We start from the raw sequence: 19,805 nt of genomic DNA on the forward strand, positions 1-19,805 counted from the left end.
GAGAGGGGGAGACACAGAATCTGAAGCAGGCTCCAGGCTCCAGGCTCTGAGCTGTCAGGGCAGAGCCCGACGTGGGGCTTGAACTCACAGATCGCGAGATCATGACCTGAGCCGAAGTCGGACACTCAACCGACGGAGCCACCCAGGCGCCCCCTTACTTTTCATGATTTTTAAATACAGTATTCTGCCTTAAGTACTTCTAAAATAGTACCATTTTATATCATTTATAGCCATTATAAATATTAAAGTCTACAAAAATGTTTAAATAACACTTTATAGTTTCAATCTATGTTTATATAATAAAAAGTGGAAACAATTTAGAAATAAAGTTGACTAGTATTCATGTATGAAATAACATTTCAACCACTCGTAGAGTAAGTCTCAAAAATGAACTAAGTCCAAGGAGTGCCTGGCTAGTTCAGTCGGTAGGGCACGTGACTCTTGATCTTAGGGTTGTGAGTTCAAGCCCCATGTTGGGCCTAGAGCTTACTTTAAAAAAATGAACTAAATCCAAAGGGATGAGTAAATGGGGATTTATTGTACTTCCTCTCTGTATAGTTTTGTGCATATTTGAACATTTGAGGGGAATTTTTTTAAGTTTATTTATTTTGAGACTGAGAGAGTGTGAGCAGGGGAGGGGCAGAGAGAGAGAGCTAGAGAGAGAATCCCAGGCAGGCCCCGTGCTGACAGCACAGAGCCCGACACAGGGCTCAATCCCACAAACCGTGAGATCATGACCTGAGCTGAAATCAAGAGTCGGACACTTAACCGACTGAGCCACCCGGGTGCCCCTTGAGGGAAATTTTTTAAAAGCTGAGGGGCAGAATATAGGTCCATATCCTAATCCGCAGATCCTATGAATATGTTTACATGGCAAAGGGAATTAAGGTTGCTGATCACCTGATCCTGAGATGGGGAGACTGTTCTGGATTATCCGGGCGGGTCCAATGTGAACACAAAGGTCCTATTAAGTACAAGGAGGCAGGAGAGGGAGAGCCAGGGAAGAAGACTTACTGCCGGAAGCATGATGGTCCCGGGTAAGAACGATTCGACTACACATTGCTGGCTTTGCAGATGCAGGAAGGGGCCATGAGCCAAGGAACGCAAGGTGGCCCCTAGAAGCTGGAAGAGGCAAGGAAATGGATTCTGGGCTAGCACCTCCAAAGGAATGCAGCCCTACTGACCAACACCTTGATTTTAGCCCAGAGAAGTCCATTTCAGACTTCTCACCTACAGAACCGTAAGATAGTAACTGTGCTCTGTAACCCGCTAAGTTTATTGTAAACGTGTTACATCAGCAATGGGAACGGGACACAGGAAGAGCCATGCTTCCTCCCTCCCACCTCGGGAGGGGCACTGTAGGCAGAATCATGGCCCTCTGAAGATGTCCACGTTCCAACCCCCAGAAACCATGAGTATGTTCTGTTACACAGGAAGGGGAAATTAAGGTTGATCAATCAACTGACCTTGACAGGGGGAGATTATCCTGGATTCTCTGGATGGGCCCAACATCATCCTAAGAGTCCTGAAAGTGGAAGAGAGAGGCAGAAGAGAGGTCATGCTGCTGGCTTTGAAAAGAGAGGAAGGCCCTGTGAGCCAGGGAGTGTGGAGATGGCTTCTCCCCTACAGCCATCAGAAGGCACACAGCCCAGCCGCCATCTTGATTGTAGCCCAGTGAGACCCATCTTAGACTTCCCACCTTCGGCAAGACATGAACTCTGTGTTGTTTCAAGCAACCTGGTCTGCAGTCGTCTGTTATGGTAGCATCAGAGCACTGACGACAAAAGAAATTCTTATGGAATCTCTCCCTGTGCTTAGCACTGTGACGATCAGCTAGAGAGAAGCCAAGCGGTTTGGTCCCTGCCTTTGAGTGGCTTCCCATCTGCTTGAGGAAACAAGGCCTACGCGGGGGAATACCTAGAGGTAAGAAAAGATGATGCCGAAGTGAGGAATACGGAGACTACGGGCTCCTGAAATTCCAGGCACATAAACAGACACAAATCACCGGGCCCGGCTGGCTCCTGACGTGGAGTTCTGTGGGCGCAGGAGGTCGGCGCTGGGGAAGGCTGACACAGTCGGGTTATCTGTCTCGTGTTTCACATGAGATCACTGGGTACCCGAAGGGAGTGGGAGGTGACGGGTGGCTCTCCTCTCCAAGCTGATGTGCCGCCATCTACGAAAGAATCACCGAGCACTGCGACCAAAACACTGTCTTAGCCCCCCCCCCCCCCCCCCCGCTCTCCTGACCTCCTTAAGGAGCCCCCTCGGCTTTCTCCAGGCCAAAACATGCCCGCTGAGGGTGTTGCCACACCGCCTGCAGGATTCATTCCTAGCATCGCTGGCTCCTTCCTTGCAGCCCGCCCCTCCTTGCTCTCGAGCTGATACCCCATTTACCTTCTCCAAGCCCCCGCCCCTTGTCTCCGCGTGTGGGAACCTAGCCCGGAGAACTGGGGTTCCTAATCTGCGAGACATGAAGGACAGTAGCAACATCCCGTAGGGGAGCCGGCTGTGGGGATTAAACGAGACGCCGCAAGGCAAGTGCTCAGTACGGTGCCCGGCGAGTCCCCGACCGAAGCCCAGTATGATTGTCCTCATTCGCTGGGGCCGGGCACTACGCGATCGCAAGCGGAGCGATCGGACGGCCGGTTTGCACGGGGCACCCCGGGCGGATACTTGCTCTCCCAGGTTAGATACGAATAGCGCCCCTTTGCACTCACAAAAATGTCCCCCAGTGGCACCTTAATCGCAGGGAACGAAAGAAGAGGCCAGTGGGTGGAATTCAGGGATCAAGATCGGCACCGACAGAAAAGCTGAGTTCCCGTAAAACATCTGGCTGGGGCTTCTTCAGTCTTCCCCGTCTAAGGGACCGGGTGGGTGCCACGGCCCGAGAGGAGACGGGGTCCCTGGAACAGGCCGCGGGTGCGGACGGAAGACTTCAGAGAGACGTTCTATCTCCCTTCTCCTTGAACAATTCCTTCTCCATCCTCCCTTATCCAGGGAGAAAGCAGGGATTAGAGAGAGCCAAGTCTCCTGCCATTTGATTATTTCGAGCAGGCATTTTTGTCTGTCTCCCTCGAAAGAACAAAGTCAAATCCTTTTGATACCGAATTGCTTCGATGCTTTAAAGCTCCAGAGCTGTGATTATGGTCTGAAAATAGCTCTTGACATAAAACAAAGATTAAAGATTCAGGTGAGTTTAAAGATGGGTTCTCCTTAGTTCTAAGGAGGCTAAAACCAGGGTTAGACCAAACAACAATTTATTACAAGGATAAGATAAGGGGCTGCATCTGAGCATGTGTTCCTTACAATAGCTTTTCCTTTCGAATGACCTCTTTCCATCTTTACGTTCATGATTCTGTACGGATGTATGGATTATAGAATATTGCCAAATATATACAAATAAATAGATATAGATGTAAGAGGGGAGTGTCTGTAGGTGTTGACACGGAAGAATGGCTCTATCCAAGCTGAACTGCAGAAAACAAGGGTAAAAAATAAAAATGTGGCCCAGGTGGCCTATACATGCTCAATAAAGAATCTTTTGCTCAACAAAGGATCTGAAAGAATATTTGCAGGGAGTGCAAAAGAGGGGGGGGGGTTGGTGGGAGGTGGGTAGATTTTACATTTTACTGTGTAGTCACTGGGCTTCTCCATCATTTTACCTTTTTTTAGAGAGGGAGAGAGAGAGAGAGAGAGAGTACAAGCAGAAGAGGGGCAGAAGGAGAGAGAGAGAATCTTAAGGATTCCGCCTCTCCCTCTCCTTCTCCCTCTCCCTCTACCCCTCCCCTGCTAGCTCTCTCTTTCTCTCTGTCTCTCTCTCTCTCAAAATAAACTTGAAAAATAAACCTGGGACTATAGTTCCCAGAGCAGAGTGGCAGCGGCCGGTACCCTCCCACGGAAGAAGCACGTCCCGTACAGGGTCACGCGGCAGGGAACGGCAGGCAGGCTAAAAGGCAGGCCTCCACGCTCACGCAGAGCCCAGTGAGGGGCTCGATCCCACGGCCCTGGGATCACGACCTGAGCCGAAATCGAGAGTCAGACGCCCAACCGACTAAGCCACCCAGGCACCCCACGGACCCATTTAGTTTTCAAACCCTGAAGATCTCCCCCTCCTACGCGAAACCTTTGGGACAACTGCCAACCACACAGTACTCACTGGCTGTCAAATTAATGTGGCACCTGTTTGCATACTGCCTTGAACTGTTACTGAAATATTTGGGGGACTGTATTTTCTGTCTTTCTCCAAGACTGAATGGTCCCCAGTGGAAACGCATTCCTTATGCAGCCAAGGTGTCGCCAAGCTCAAGTAACACAGCATCTTAAAACAACGTACCGCCAGAGAAGAAAAACCCATACTGCCAAGAGTCTAGCTGTCAAGGCCTGAGAGAGAGGAATCCTGGGCCGGGAAGCCCTAGAATCCTGGGCTGAGAAGTTTGTAAAGGAAAGGATGGCGATGACCCGGACAGACGCTCCCCTAGACCAAGGCCGGCCCATAACGCAGGCAGAGAGTGTGGTATCGTCACAGGCAGTCAGCACTGGGGCCTCCCAGAGGACGGAGACCCAGCCTCCTTCCCTGGAGAATAGGGACAGTCAGTCCAAAGAGGCTGTGACCCTTTCAATCCGGGGAGGCTGACTGCTGTTAAGCACAGGAAGCGGCCACAAGACTCCTTAGAGACTAGTCGTGTTGAAATATAGACCCTAAACCCGAAGTCCAACCCCCTAGACTGCTTCATTCCCGCCTTACGTGCAGCCTGGCAGGCTCCAGTCTGCTGAACCTGCTGAGACTTTCCTTAGGAGCCATGCTTTCATCTGCCAAATCATTTGAAACTGCTTCCCTTCCTGCCTAAGAACAAGATGTGGGTTTGATTTCAGTCAGGACCTGCGCCCCGACCAGCTCTGTGTATGCCTGCACGTGGGGCTTAGGCGCTGGCCACATTATGACTCATCGTGTCTCCGGGAGGCCTGACCACCTGTCACGGCACTGGGGTCCCCGTGGACCGGGCAGGCTGCAGGGTTGCCCTACGCCGGACGCACAACTCCAGGGGCTTCCCAAGGAAACATTTAAGGGGGAGCTAGAAGGTACCAAGGGCAGGAGAGTGGTAAGGGTGCTATAGCACCCCTTTCTCAAATCATACCTGGCCACTAGCTCAATCCCATGCCAGTGTGCCCATGACAAAGTGACAGAAAGGTCCCTCAAGGAGCTCATTTAAGCTCACATTCTACTCCCGTGTGTAATCAACCAACTCGGCTTTTGGAATGGCCAGAAATAGTTCCCCGAATTTTAGGACAAGCCAATCCACATTTACTGCCAGGCATTTCCACTTACACTTGAGTCCATTTCCGCATAATAATCTTTAACCACCTAGCTGGTTAAAGAAGAGAGAAAGGGAAATGTGTTCAACCCTCCATAGTAAAACAGTAGTAAAACAGTAAGAAAAAATAAAAAAAAAATTAAGAAAAGCAGCAGACTCAGCAACCGTAATGCTGCTCACCATGAAGAGCTTCTCTGACTTTATTATCCATTACTAATGTAGCCTTTTATTGTATTTTTGGTAGCTTTTTATTTTTCTTGCATTTTTTCATTAATAAATCTGCATACAGTATCCTGCAATAGCAACACTCTACTCATTCTAGAACGTAGCCATAAAACTTGAATCATGAAGCTCATTAGTAAATACCACTAACTTTGAGCCATTTAATGCCAGAATGTTAAAACACAACACTCTCTTCGCTATTTTGCATCATGATTCAAAACAAAATACAGCTGAGCCTTGAACAACATGGGGGCTGGGGTGCCGGGGTATCAACACCCCCAACTGTTGTTCAAACGCCACGTATAACTTTTGACTCCCCTCAAATGTAACCACCAACAGCCTGCTGTTGAGCAGAAGCCTTACTGATCACATAAACAAGTAAGACATGTTTTGCATGTCAGATGTATTATCCACTGCATTCTTACACTACAGTCAGCTAGAGAAAATAAAATATTACGAAGAAAATCGTAAGGAAAAAACAGTGCATTTACAGTCCTGTACTATATTTATGAAAAAAGTCCTGAGGCACCTGGGTGGCTCAGTTGGTTAAGCGTCTGACTTTGGCTCAGGTCATGACTTCATGGTTCGTGAGTTCAAGCCCCCCATCAGGCTCTGCACTGGCACTGTGGAGCCTGCTTGGGGTTCTCTCTGTCCTTCTCTTTCGGCCGCTCCCCCCTCAAAAATAAATTAATAAACTTTATTAAAAACTTCCACTTATAAGTGGACCTGCGCAGTTCAGATCTAGGTTGTTCAATGGCCAACTGTATACAATTATTTAAAAAAGCGAGTTTCGTTTAACTATAAGCCACGAAGACTCTTCCGTTTCATACTTTCGGCACAATTGGTATTTTTCTAAGAAACTGGAATTGCGGAAAAATTTCTACGTTCTTCCTGGAAATGAATCCCATTGATCGGTAATTCATGAAAGCTGCGATCTGAGTACCAAAATGTCACAATTCGGATTGACTGCAAGGAAATATACTATGAACTAGTTAAAAAAAAAAAAAAAAAAAAAAAAAGGTAAAATCAAATTGCCAATTACAACATTTCTAAACATTTCCCTTTTCCGGTAAAAAGAATATGCTGCCTTTCGGGTGCTGTGAACAACAATAAATGAGCTCGTGAGTATCAAGTGTCTCCCCAAGGGACTAGACTGGAGAAATAGCAGTTGGATGGTTGGGGGACCCTAGTGCCCCATCTTTTAGCCTTCTGGGAATCACCTTTCTTGAACTTCTAAATAAAATAACTCGAGATGTCATGGTAGGTAACCACTAGGATGCAGAGTGCTTCTGTGCACTTCAGATGATTCCCGGGGAGTATCTCTCTCTCCTGTTTGTTCCTTGTGACATTCGGCTCCGAACTTCTGCCTCCAGTTTCTTTGGACTACTGCTGACTCCGGTCCATCTAGTTACCATTAAGTGAAATCGCTCTAGTTTTCACACACTTCTGTTTGAGGGGTGCCTGACTGGCTCAGTCAGAAGAGCATGTGACTCTTGGGGCGCCTGGGTGGCTCAGTCGGTTAAGCGTCCGACCTCGGCTCAGGTCGTGATCTCAACGGTTCGTGGGTTTGAGCCCCGCATCGGGCTCTGTGCTGACAGCACAGAGCCTGCAGCCTGCTTGGGGTTCTGGGTGTCCCTCTCTCTCTGCCCCTCCCCTGCTCGCACTATCTCTGTCTCTCTCAAAAACACAATGAACATTAAAAAAAAAATTTTTTTAAGAAGAGCACATGACTCTCAACCTCGGGGTCTTGAGTTTGAGCCCCACGTTGGATGGTAGAGATTATTTAAGTAAGTAAATAAATAAATAAATAAATGTACATATGTATGTATGTATGTAAAAACAAACTTCTGTCTGAATACAGAAACAGAGCCCCTTCCTCCTCTCCCCAAGGTGCACAAATCTAAACCCCAGGTTGTGATGGTTAACACATCGCGCTTGAAACAAGAATTTTATAAGAATGTTACAATGCAGGGGTGCCTGGGTGGCTCAGTCGGTTAAGCGTCTGACTCTTGGCTTCAGGTCAGGTCACGGTCTCAACGTTCGTGGGTTCCAGCAATGCGCTGGGCTCCTCGCTGACAGTGCGGTGCCTGTTTGGGATTCTCTCTCTCTCTCTCTCTCTCTCTCTGCCCCTCCCCTGTTCTTGCTCTCTCAAAATAAACAAAATAAACATAAAAAATAAAATAAAAAAGAATATTATAGTGCAGAAAAGGAACATTTAGCTCAGTATCAGACATTGTTGTTTCCCAAATCCATAGGACATACCCCAATATGGAGATTCTCTTGCAGCTCAACTGCCTCTTTTCCCATCACCTCCCCCCAACCCTCCTCCCCGCCCCCGCCTAGTTCCCAGGTTTTGTCCCAGGGCATGCCAGAGGAAGTGGAAAATCCCCAGACCTCCGTGAGGGTTCAGGCTGCCACCCCTCCGTCCTCCACCACCAAGTAAACGTTTGCATTATTAGAATAAGTTAGTATTCCACTCTGAATTATTTACACTTAGATTGCTTCCAATATCTAAGGACAAAGAGTAAGCACTCAGCTTACTTCTGCATGTCAATAGTGCTTGCACTTAATTCCTTCCAGAACAAAGAGAAAGACCACCTACTCCAAATCCAAAGGCGCATTCCCCATTTTGCTCTTCCAGCCCCAGGAGGCTATCCTGCAATTTTTGAAAAGCAGCTTTATCTCTGCTTCCAGTCTTCATGAAATCAGAAAACCTGAGGTTCAGTGTTGGACCATCTCACTATGATGTGAAGAACATTAGTAATTTCTTGTCAGGCTATTTTTCTAAAGATTTTGTTTTTAAGCAATCTCTACACCCGACGCGGGGCTCGAACTCACAACCTTGAGATCAAGAGTCCCATGCTCCACTGACTGAGCCAGCCAGGCACCCCAGAGTCAGACGATTTTAGTAAATGGGTTTTTAAAAATAATTTAAAATTAGTACATTAACTGTTTCTGCAAATAGGAAGCTGCCAACTTTCAATTAGAAAGCAGTTGTTTTCTAAAGTAAGCCAACAATTACCCTGCAGATTTGTTTAGGGATTGTTTTTTTAGACAGTACAAAGATAAGCTTCAGCCTAGCCCACATTCAAATGATCCCCAAAAATCCAATTAATGAGCTTTTGCCAAACTGTAAAGACAGGCTTCCTTTCTGACTAATGGCAGCTCAACAATCCTGAGTGATTGTATTTAGATATGGTCACGGAATTCTCTAGCAGACAAAGATTTTGGTCTTCAGCTTATCCTGTTGTTTTGTAGGAGAAAAAAAATTAAGTCCTGAGAGTAAATTGCTCCGGTTTACACAGCCTATTAACTGGCCGCTGTACCAGGGTGTCTAGACATTTACTCTTTTTTTTTTCAACGTTTATTTATTTTTTTTTTTTGGGACAGAGAGAGACACAGCATGAACGGGGGAGGGGCAGAGAGAGAGGGAGACACAGAATCGGAAACAGGCTCCAGGCTCTGAGCCATCAGCCCAGAGCCCGACGCGGGGCTCAACTCCCGGACCGCGAGATCGTGACCTGCCTGAAGTCGGACGCTTAACCGACTGCACCACCCAGGCGCCCCTAGACATTTACTCTTAAATGGCAAGACTGTCAGCATGATATTGATATTAGCTAAATGTATCTGTTTGGATTAGTGTCACCTGACTATACAACTTTAATTCTCACATTAAAAGAAAAGCCCACAGGTAAACAATTGAGGGCTGTTATGATGATTCTACTTGGTCCTTAGGAACCTAAGCACCTTCTGGGAATCTGTTTCTCTCTCTCTAAGACAAAAAAAAAAAAAAAGGAAGAGTGGATCCCCTTTTCTGCCCTACTTTGATTCCATTCCTGCAGTCACCTTGGACCACAAAGACTAGAGAGAGAGCATGAGGAAAGGGGAAAGGGGGGGGGGGGAGAGAGAGAGAGAGAGAGAGAGAGAGAGAGAATCCCAAACAGGCTCCGTGCTTTGCCAGGAGCCGACACAGGGCTTGATCCCAGGACCCTGGGATCAAGACCTCAGCCGAAATCAAGAGTCAGGTGCTTGACCGAGTGAACCACCCAGGGGCCCTGATCCCCTGCTCCTTAAAAGGAGACTTCCCAGAACTCCCAAATGCCACTTCCGTTCTCATTGACCAGAACTCAGTTACAGAGTCATCATGCTTAGCTACAAAGAAGTTTGGTAATGATAGCCTTTATTGCGGCACACGATGTGCTGGAATGAAAATTTGGCTTCTGTGACGCAGCCAGCGATGGAGAACAGAACTGAAAGGCTGCTAGCTTTTGCTTGTCTTAAGGCCTGTGTTAAGACTCCTAAGGAAAACTTTATATGCACAGAGAATGACAGTCCCTTCTATTACCAGTGACTCGAAGATTCAGGGAAATGACATGCCTATATGGGGTCTGGGTTCTTGGTATATTATATCACATCTAGCAGAAATCTGAGCTCCAATCTAAGCCACATTTACCATGGGGAACCAGACAGGTCTGGGTATTTTTAGCTAAGCCATGGAACAGACGTGCCAGAAGCCTATTTGTGTGAAGGACGGAAGAGATTTCTGGCAGAGAATTCACCTTAAAGGAAGTCGCTTATTCGTTATTTTCATTTCGTTCACTAATTCAACAAGGTTTTCTTGAGAATACGTTATATTCCTAATGGGGGAGGTAGCCATTTTTAAAAAGGAAACCATCGGGGCTCCAGTGGCTCGGCCGAGGAGAGCACGGGACTCTTGATCTCAGGGTCACAAGTTCAAGCCCTACTGTGGGCGTACAGCTTACTTTAAAAAAAAAAGTAAACAATGCATAAAATAACTAGATACCTTGTTACAAACAGCGTCAGACTGCATGGAGAAAAAGAAGTCTGCACCACAGAAGAAAAACCAGCACCTACTCAGAACACTGAAGACAGAGTGGGAAGCAAAGGTGTTGATTACAAGGATGTGGCTTCTGCACATTCAGGAAAAACCTGGAAACAACTTAGATGCCCATCAATTAAGGAACTGATACATATAATTTGATATATTCACATGGTGACTATTATATAGCAGTTAAGCTGAATCAATAGATTCCTATGCATCAACATGGGAAGTTTTAAAAAAATGTTAAATTAGAAGAATGAAAAGTGACACGTGTGTTTTCTCACAAAACAAGTGTATATATCGTCCATGGATAAATGTGTGTGTGTGTGTGTGTGTGTGTGTGTGTGTGTGTGTGTTTGTAAAGACATACAAAAGGGACACGAACATATACATCAATGTGGTGCCTTCAGGGAGAGGACTTCACCAGAATCTTCCTATATTGATTTTTATATTAATAATATTGTTCAGGGGCACCTGGGTGGCTCAGTCGGCTAAGTGTCCAACTTCAGCTCAGGTCAGGGTCTCGCAGTTTGTGAGGTCGAGCCCCGCGTCGGGCTCTGTGCTGACAGCTGGGATCCTGGAGCCTGCTGCGGATTCTGTGTCTCCCTCTCTCTCTGCCCCTCCCCCTCTCTCTGCCCCTCCCCACCTCTCTCAAAAATTAATAAACATTAAAAAAATAATATTGTTCAGATTTGCTTTAGGTCATTTTTACATCGTTAATTTGGGTGACGGGAACAAAGGTACTTGCTATGCTAGTCTCTGCATTGCTCTGCTCTTGTCTCTCTGTCTCTGTCTGTCTGTCTGTCTGTCTGTCTCTCTCACACACACACGCACACACCAGGGGAAGCTATATTAGGAGCGCTGGTCCTGCCATGATAATACTTCTAAATCCAGTTACTTTTGATATATCAGACGTTTTCTGAGTTTAAAAGGAGTGCATACAATGTATGACCAAGCAGAATTGACCCGGACGGAGCATCAAACATAGTATATCTTCTCGCTTTAAAGTTGTAGAAAGAATTTCAATTTAGACAAACTATGAGCCAAATGCTTCTCACTTAAATAAGGCAGTCAAGGACATTTTTTCCTCCCAATTAGTTAATGAAGAATTAGAGCATATGGTGGTATCCCATCAAGAGTGCACTAGGCTGCAGACCTTTGGTATTGCGGGACCAAATTCCTATAGAAGTCATGGGGGTGCAGTCAAATGCTCCTCTGATAACAGTAGCTATAATTTATCAATTGTCTATCGTTGTGGATTTAGGAGTGATAGCTGTTCACTCCTTTATTTATTTATTTATTTTATTTTGAAGTAATCTCTACACCCAACTTGGGGCTTGAACTCACAACCCTGGATCAAGAGCCACGTGCTCTAATGACGAAGCCAGCCAGGTGCCCTGCTGTTCACCCTTTCAAATCCAGTGTGGGCTCCAACCTAGTAGAGAAGTAAACAGAGGTATCATATATGCGGAGATCAAAATATCAGCTTCATACTATGAACCTTGAATTCAATCAATTGGTTAGGTCTATGGCTACAGGTGAACTTCACGGCGGTGATTTCTGAATTGAATTTAGCCCCCAGTTCCAGGCAGTGTGAGCCATATTCTGAGGGCAAGTGGCCCTGAAAGAGAGAGAACACGAAAGGGCACTGACAGGCACCGGGCTAAACTTATTCCGATTCATCACTTGAAGTCACTAGCAAGGTCAGTTCTCTTTTGGGAGTTGAGACAGAGAAAGAGAGAGAGAGAGAGAGAGAGAGAGAGAGAGAGAATCTCAAGCAGGTCCCGTGCTGTCAGCACAGAGCCAACGTGGGGCTCGAACTCACAAACTGTGAGATCATGACCTGAGCCCAAATCAAGAGCCGAACTGCTAACCGACTGAGCCACCCAGGCGGCCCTCTTCTATGTTTCTCACAACACTCACAAGGTCAGCATCGTTACCCAGACTCCACGAAAGAGGAAAGTGAGACTCAGGGCATTTAAGTAACTGGCCTGTGCCCATACTTTTGGCTAGATGGCTGAGCTGGAATTCAAACCTAGTTCTGGATGACCCCAAAGCCCATACGGTTTCTGCCATCCACACTGCCTGGCCATGAAGTCACCTGATTTCTCTTGAAAATAATTATAGTAATACAGAGGAAGCCTGAGTCCTTTCAACTTTCTTGGATAATTGGCACTTGTCAATCGGCCAAGTAGTAGATGATTCCGAAAGAAATGTCTCCCCACAAAAATGTATTGTTTAATTTTAAGTTAATTCACCTTTGGAAGTCTGAGAGGTTAAGTCCCATCCTGCCTTGCGTGTGTACACACAGTACCTATTAGCAATTAAAATGAGTTACAAATGTGTCAAGAAGAGATCCTGCTGCTGAAATCCAGGTCAGGTTACTTGAAATGGATATATATCTTCCTCTCCGAAATGTTAATTAGACGTTCTATTTTATCTTCAAAGTTTCTAGCAGAAATTTTCTTGAAGTTGACACTTATAGGTCAAGAGAGTTTCAAGCCCTCACACAGCGTCCTCAACCTCCATACTTAAGAACTCTTTTCTGAAGGGTTTATAGAACTTTACTCAAAATTTGGAAATGTAGAAGAAAGCGAAAGAAAGAAAAGAAAAACTATTATGGCCACTGGTCTCCCTGCAGTATCTTCATAATGGCTCAGTAGACCCAGTAAATGATAACACGAAAAGTAAGCTCCTTCGGATTCCATCAGGTCCGAGAGTTTAGCGTTATACGCTGGTCATAAAGGAAATCTTTTCCAACTCAACACCAAGGTCTGTGCTCTTCTTTTTTGCAATTCAGTAAGTATTTATCAAGCATTTTATTGCATTTTATAGAGTTTGTCACCCAAAGCACAAATAAAGAGCCATCAAGTCTTAGCCAAACGGGTTTGAAATAAAATGGGATCGCTTCATGTGACTGACCAACAAGCCACTTTCTATGGGCATTACTGGAACGCGATTCAGAACCGAAGTGTATTTGTGGCATTAAATTTTAATGCTGATTATCACTGAAAAAATACAATTTTAAACCTGAAGCATCGAAACACCAACCCCCCAAGCAGAGGCATTTGCGTGAGAGTTGGGAGATCTGACTTTTGCCCTAGGCTCTGCCTGGGTGACTTTGAAGAAGCCACTTCACCTCCTTGAGCCTTAGTTTCTCCATTTATAAAATGAAGACGTTGGACTGGAATTGGCCCTGCAATTTGCATCCGATTCCCCTGAGAGTCCTATAAAAATATGGTTCCCAGACTCTACCCTCAGAAAAGTCCATTCAGTGAGTCTGGGGTGGGTCCCAGAAATCTAGTCTACAGACAACTCAAGGAAGAACAACGGTCGCGATGGTATCTTTCTTGTAGAGACTTCTATGTGGTGCCGGCCCATTCCAAGTAATCATTTTCCTAGATGTGGACTGCTGCCTGCATGCTGATCGTTTTCTTTGACGAAACATCTAATTGTGGATGAAGGAATTCCCAGATCAGCTTTAAGAGGAAAAAGGAGAGGGGAGGAAGGAAGGCAGGCAGATGTACATATAAACCACAAATTCTTAGGCTATCAAGTGCTTTTAGTCGACGTCTAGACCCAAAATAATCACGGACATTTTACAAGTAGAAAAATCCTTAAAGATGACTACTTTCGTATGTCAGTGAAAGATAACAACTGAACATGCATAAAAGCAGCTTTGTAAATCTGCAAGGTTTAATTGTAGATCACTTGCCCTACTCCCCTGTATTTTCAGAACTTTCTGCATAGAATATTTGTTATATTAGTATATCGTAGTGGTTTTTAACAATTGTTTAAGGGGTGCCTGGGTGGCTCAGTCGGTTAAGCATCCGACTTTGGCTCAGGTCACGATCTCACCAGTTTGAGATGGAGCCCCGCATCGGGCTCGGTGCTGACAGCTCAGAGCTTGCTCGGGATTCTCTCTCGCTCCCTCTCTCTCTGCCTCTCCTCCACTCACACTCTGTCTCTCTCTGTCTCTCAAAAATAAAGAAAGGTTTAAAAAAATTATTTAAGGTGTTACTGGATACCAATGTTGAAAATGGATCAAAAAATTATTTAAGGTGTTACTGAATACCAATATTGAAAATGGATCAAGAATTGGGATACTTTAAATCCACATAGGTATTATGATTCATTAGTGTTCTAGGACTTTATTTCAGATAAACCACTTACTTAAAAATCAGTGGAGAAGCACAATTTGATGAAGCCAGGTGGCCTGTGATCAATATCATTACTATAGCTCATGATTGAACTTGGCTAATGGCCATAGCAGGGGTAATAAACGAACGATTTCACTGTTGCCTAAAACACCCCGATGTTATCAATGTAAATCATAGCAGATCTGTTCAGACCCTTGAGTAAATCATAAATTTGAATTCCAAGCAACTGGAACTTTAGAGGAGGGACTCAGGCTTATCTAAAATTGCTACCTACTATTTATTTGTATTCAAGAGACAGAAGTTATCTTAGGTTGAGTGATCATAGTTGACAAAAACTGTAAGCAGAGGGGCGCCTGGATGGCTCAGTCGGAAGAGCACATGACTCTTGATGTCAGGGTCGTGAGCTCGAGCCCCACAATGAGTAGAAATTACTTACATAAATATTTTTTTTTTTAAAAATCGTGAGCAGAGGGGCGCCTGGGTGGCTCAGTCAGTTAAATGTCCGACTCTTGATTTCGGCTCAGGTCACGATCTCACGGACAACTGTCCTTCCTTGCTACAAACAATAAGCAGCATTCATCGTTTAGCAACACTGCACACGTTTTCTTAAGTATCAGTATTTCTATGGAAAAATGCATTAAAAGAAAACAATTCAGTATATTTAAATGAGGGCAAGTAAGTTATCTAGTTCAAACAGCGCCATTTCCTGACCTGTGCCAACTAGGTCTTTGTATAAACAGCTAAGGGATCAGCATACTGAACTCATTATTCTGAAGCACTGATGTGTAGCAAGAAATGAGTTTCCTTTGCCTCGTTTCAAAATATTAAGAGAGTGACACTGACCCTACTACTGTATTTTAGCTGCTGTGGTGACGCCCGGGATGGGGAACAACTCTGCGGACGATGATGTCGCTAGTTTTGTCATCGTTTCCTGGGGTCGCACCAAAGGGCTTTTGCAAGAATCTCCGTGTGCCTCCTCCACTCCAGATAGACTTTGGGCTATTCTTTGCAGAGAGCTTCGGGGACATTTAGTGTCATGGAATCTGAAGCTTTTTCTTTTTCTTTCTTTTTAATTTGCCCAGGAACCGCAGTATGGCCACAGACAGATGCAAAAGTTGGCCAAACATCCTGGGGCCATTACATCGGACTTAGAGGTGACCTCACGTACAATAATCAGGTGAATAAGGGTGTCACGGTAATGTCATTTAGGAAACTTCCTGGGAGAAGAAAAATGGAAGGAAGCAAAAAAGAACCGATACCACATCTGAGTAATAACTCATCGAGATTCAAGGCAAAAAAAAAAAAAAAATCCATTCTCGTCTCATTGATTTGTGATGACGGTTGAATGCCGCACTCAGCTATTACTTGGAAATGATTCTATTTACTTTCTAGATCTCATTCACCTTCCCCCTGAACCCACAATTTCTAAACCTTGCTTCATTTTGTGCAAATCACAACTTCAGGGTAGATCTGGTGTGTGCCATCCTTGCTATTTTTGAATGTTAATAGCTTAGTCCTCTTCACAAATGGGGACTTTTTTGAAAAATCAGAAGTACTTCATGCAAATCCTTAGTAGCCGCTCTTCTGCACGTAACTCTTTAGACCCGGGCATCTTGCGGGCAGATGGTTTCGAATGTTCCGGCAGAGTCAGCATGAAACTCTCTACCACGGCACAGACTTTGCCACATATTTATACTAGTCCAACATAAATACGTAAATAAAATCAACAGAACTTAGCACACAGGCTCAACTGCATTATACTGTTCAAACGCAATAAATTTGGCTTCCTCCTGAACGCGTTCGGTCGTAACTCCGGACCGAAATAGAACTTCCAGCTGCACTGAGATTAATGGGATGAAATGTGTCAGGATAAATGAAATACCTGCTAATACTGTCCTAAGACTTATCTGTAAAATCTGTGGCTTTTGCCATGTATATTCATTCCCAAGTCCGGTAAGCTTCAGTATGGTTCTTACTGATGAATCACTCTGCTCAATCGATAAGGACGGAGATCTAGAACCCTTAGGGACCAGATGCCATGGCCAGGTGACACTTGACAGGATTGGTTGAGCACCAGTAAGTTTTCTCATTTCTGTAACTCTGCGCCCCCAATCACTTCTTTACTGCCCCCCTTCTCTGTTTGGTCCCATTTTTCCTTCCTCTCCTTCCTGATTCAGAATGTCAGTGGTTTTCAACCTCTGAGATACAACCTATCAGTCACTCACCAAGTCAACTGAACAGGCCACGGCCAGCAATTTTTTTAAATAAACAGCAATAGAATATTTCAGGGTGCATGGCTCTGACCGCGGTAATATGGTTGCAGAAACTCTGGTCTCAACCCCTAACCGCGTCTTGGGTCATGAAGGAAAATACACATCTTCATGAAGAACAGCACCAGTACGCATTGCCTGCCTCTACTGGTGGTACTTGGGGCGTAAGAGACGGGAAGCTGCAGGGTATAGTAGATTGCAAAGCAGGGTGTCAGGGAGCCTGGGATCTTGCTCTCGCTCCGTTGCTAGGTCGTAACGCATATTATGTTCCTTCAATTTGTTTGCTAAGTAAGTGTAAGGTGTTTATACACGCAAATACAACATATGTTATTATATAATTATATAATAATATGTAATATATATTACATACGTGCACGTATATATACGTGTTCACATATACGCGGCATCGCGGTGCTCCTGAAAAGTGGCAGAAGCTGGGGATGCTTTTAAACCTCTCATGTTACACGTGCAACCTCCCATGACCAATGATTATCTGGTCCAAAATGTCAACAGTGTTGAGGTGGATAGACCCTGATATATACATATACCATACACACATATACATATATGCGTACGAATATCCAACCCTTTGGAAGAATTTAGGGAAAAGATGGAATGGTTTTAAGTTTCCATTTCAGTGTTTGACTTACATAGCTCCAACTAGAATCATAAATAGCTTTCTAACCCTGATTCTATTATCCGATTTAAATCAAAATGGTGGTTTCTCCCTAAAATCACTGTGTGGGATAATTCACTCATTTTAAGAAGTGAGTTTAGGAATCCCTCATTTCGATTTCCCCTCACATATATGTGCCACTTTACAAGTTTCAAGGGCTTTTGTACAAATCCCATTCTTACTGACGCCACGTGGAAGGTTCTAGTGCCCAGTTTTTACACATGGGAAAACAGACAGGTGTCTGCTCAGGCCCACCCCACCCCCCACCCCCCGCCGCCGTAAGTAAGAGGCAGAGGTGGGATCTGAACCCAGGTCTCTAAGGGTTCCGATGTGCGCTTGAATAAGAGACAAACTACTCAGGTCCTGGCCCAGCACTTTTCCAGCCCAGCCAACATGCCTGCCAAGATCATCAAAATAATGGACTTGAATTTAAAAATATCCACACTTTCAATAGCATCACAGAAGCAAAGTCTACAATATCCTCTAAACCATAATTACTGGTATTAAGGCATGTTCTCTGAGTTGCATTTCTTACTTTAGGAATTTGTCTCTGAACTCGTCTTTGAAACCTTTGATCCAAAAGAGATCGTATTCTCTGAGAAGATCTCACATCTGTCTTAGAATTACTGACTCTGCATGAGGTTTCTACTTTGTCTTCTCTGTTTTACTTTCTTAGAGTTTTCCAGGTCTGGACAGGTGCGGAGAAGGTGTAGAAATGACGTTCTCAAACTACGTGCCACCTAGTAATTGGGCAACATTTGCATCATCTTAGAAATGTACGCACACGTTTGTGTTTTAATTCAGCCTAGGTGCAACTTCTGATTTCCCCCTAATCTTAGAACGAAATGATAAAAACCGCAGCAAAATGTGATTTTTCTCTCTCTACCCCCCTCCTCACATTGCCTTCGGGGATCTCCAAGCCCATTGGTGATATGAACTGATCAACACAGAACAGCTCACAGATACATTTACAATGCTACTACACCAAAGAATTAACAAGGCCACTTTCATTCATTAACATAGGTACACGAATATGCATGTCTTTGATATTCAGTTATATCAGGAAATTTTCCCCTAACCCAGAAACTTTTAGAAAAGGAAACTTGAAGAAACTTTCAAAGAAAATTGATACATTTCAAACTCACTCACTTTAAGCTCTCTTCTACTGTAATTATCTGTGCAACAGCCCTCCCAGAAAGTTCTGTGTTGCACATCGTTTTGTCTGTGCGTGCGTTCACGACACCCTGTGAAACAGCTACCCACCTACTTGAAATTTATACGCTGACAAAAAGAAGTCGGCTCTTCTCCCTTTTTATCTCACCATTGGTGTGGTCCCGGGTGGAAAGACAGGCTGCTAAATGCTTTGCGGAGGACTGGTAAACACATTAGCCTTGCGTCCAAGCCTAATTAAAATTGACGCATGCCATATTTTACATGTTTTTACCCGATCAAAATAAAATGTCGGTTTTTATCATTGATGCTGTGTTCCTCCTCTAATCTGTATACAAGTTACGGCTTTTGTGTGCGTGTTCCCTTTGGCTAGAGACACACGACCCTTCTCAGTAAACTGTCTCCTTTCTCCAGCATGACTGTCTCATTATTTCTGCCTTTGAATAGCCTCTTAGCTCTGTGTTTTGTGGTTGTTTATAGCACCCATTAAATAACTACAAGAAAAGATGACACAGTCAGAAATGAGGTAAAGACACAGAGGAAACAGCATTAACTTTTCCTAGTTAGGAATAATATGCCCAGACCACTGCTCGAGTCTGTAGCAAACAGCGTAGTTAGTGTTGTGCCCAAGCAAGGATATTGATAAAAAGGGGCAATGTTTCCGAATATGTAACTGTCAACAGTCTGCCCATGTGCACATGCGAGAACTGTGTTATTCTAGAATTGCTTAGCTGAATGGCAGGGAAACCTCAAGAAGTCTTTTTCAGGAATGAAGTAAAAGGACCAAGAATGGTCCTTAAAACCTCAGAGATAAGATTATAAAAGATAATTCTTTGGACTGTTCCTAAAGTAAACTTTGCATATATTCACAGTAGAAGATTACCAGTCATTTTGAAAAGGCCCCGCGTGGTCTCCTTGGAAAACCATTATGAAAAGAAAGCCACGAAGAGAGGGAAGAAGCAGAAAGAATTCCCCAGGGTAAGGACAAGAATGAGGTGGCAATCGGTGCTGTGGGAACCTGGCTTCAGGGTACAGGAAATAACCTTGAAAACCCACAAGCCCCAATGCAGGATCATTAGCAGGAGAGCTAATGTTTGCTCTCATTTCGTGCCCCTCTCATCGCCCCCCTCCTTTTCCATCCTCAAACGGGTG

The sequence above is a fragment of the Felis catus genome, chromosome X, assembly GCF_018350175.1.
Source record: "Felis catus isolate Fca126 chromosome X, F.catus_Fca126_mat1.0, whole genome shotgun sequence".
Taxonomy (NCBI): Eukaryota; Metazoa; Chordata; class Mammalia; order Carnivora; family Felidae; genus Felis; species Felis catus.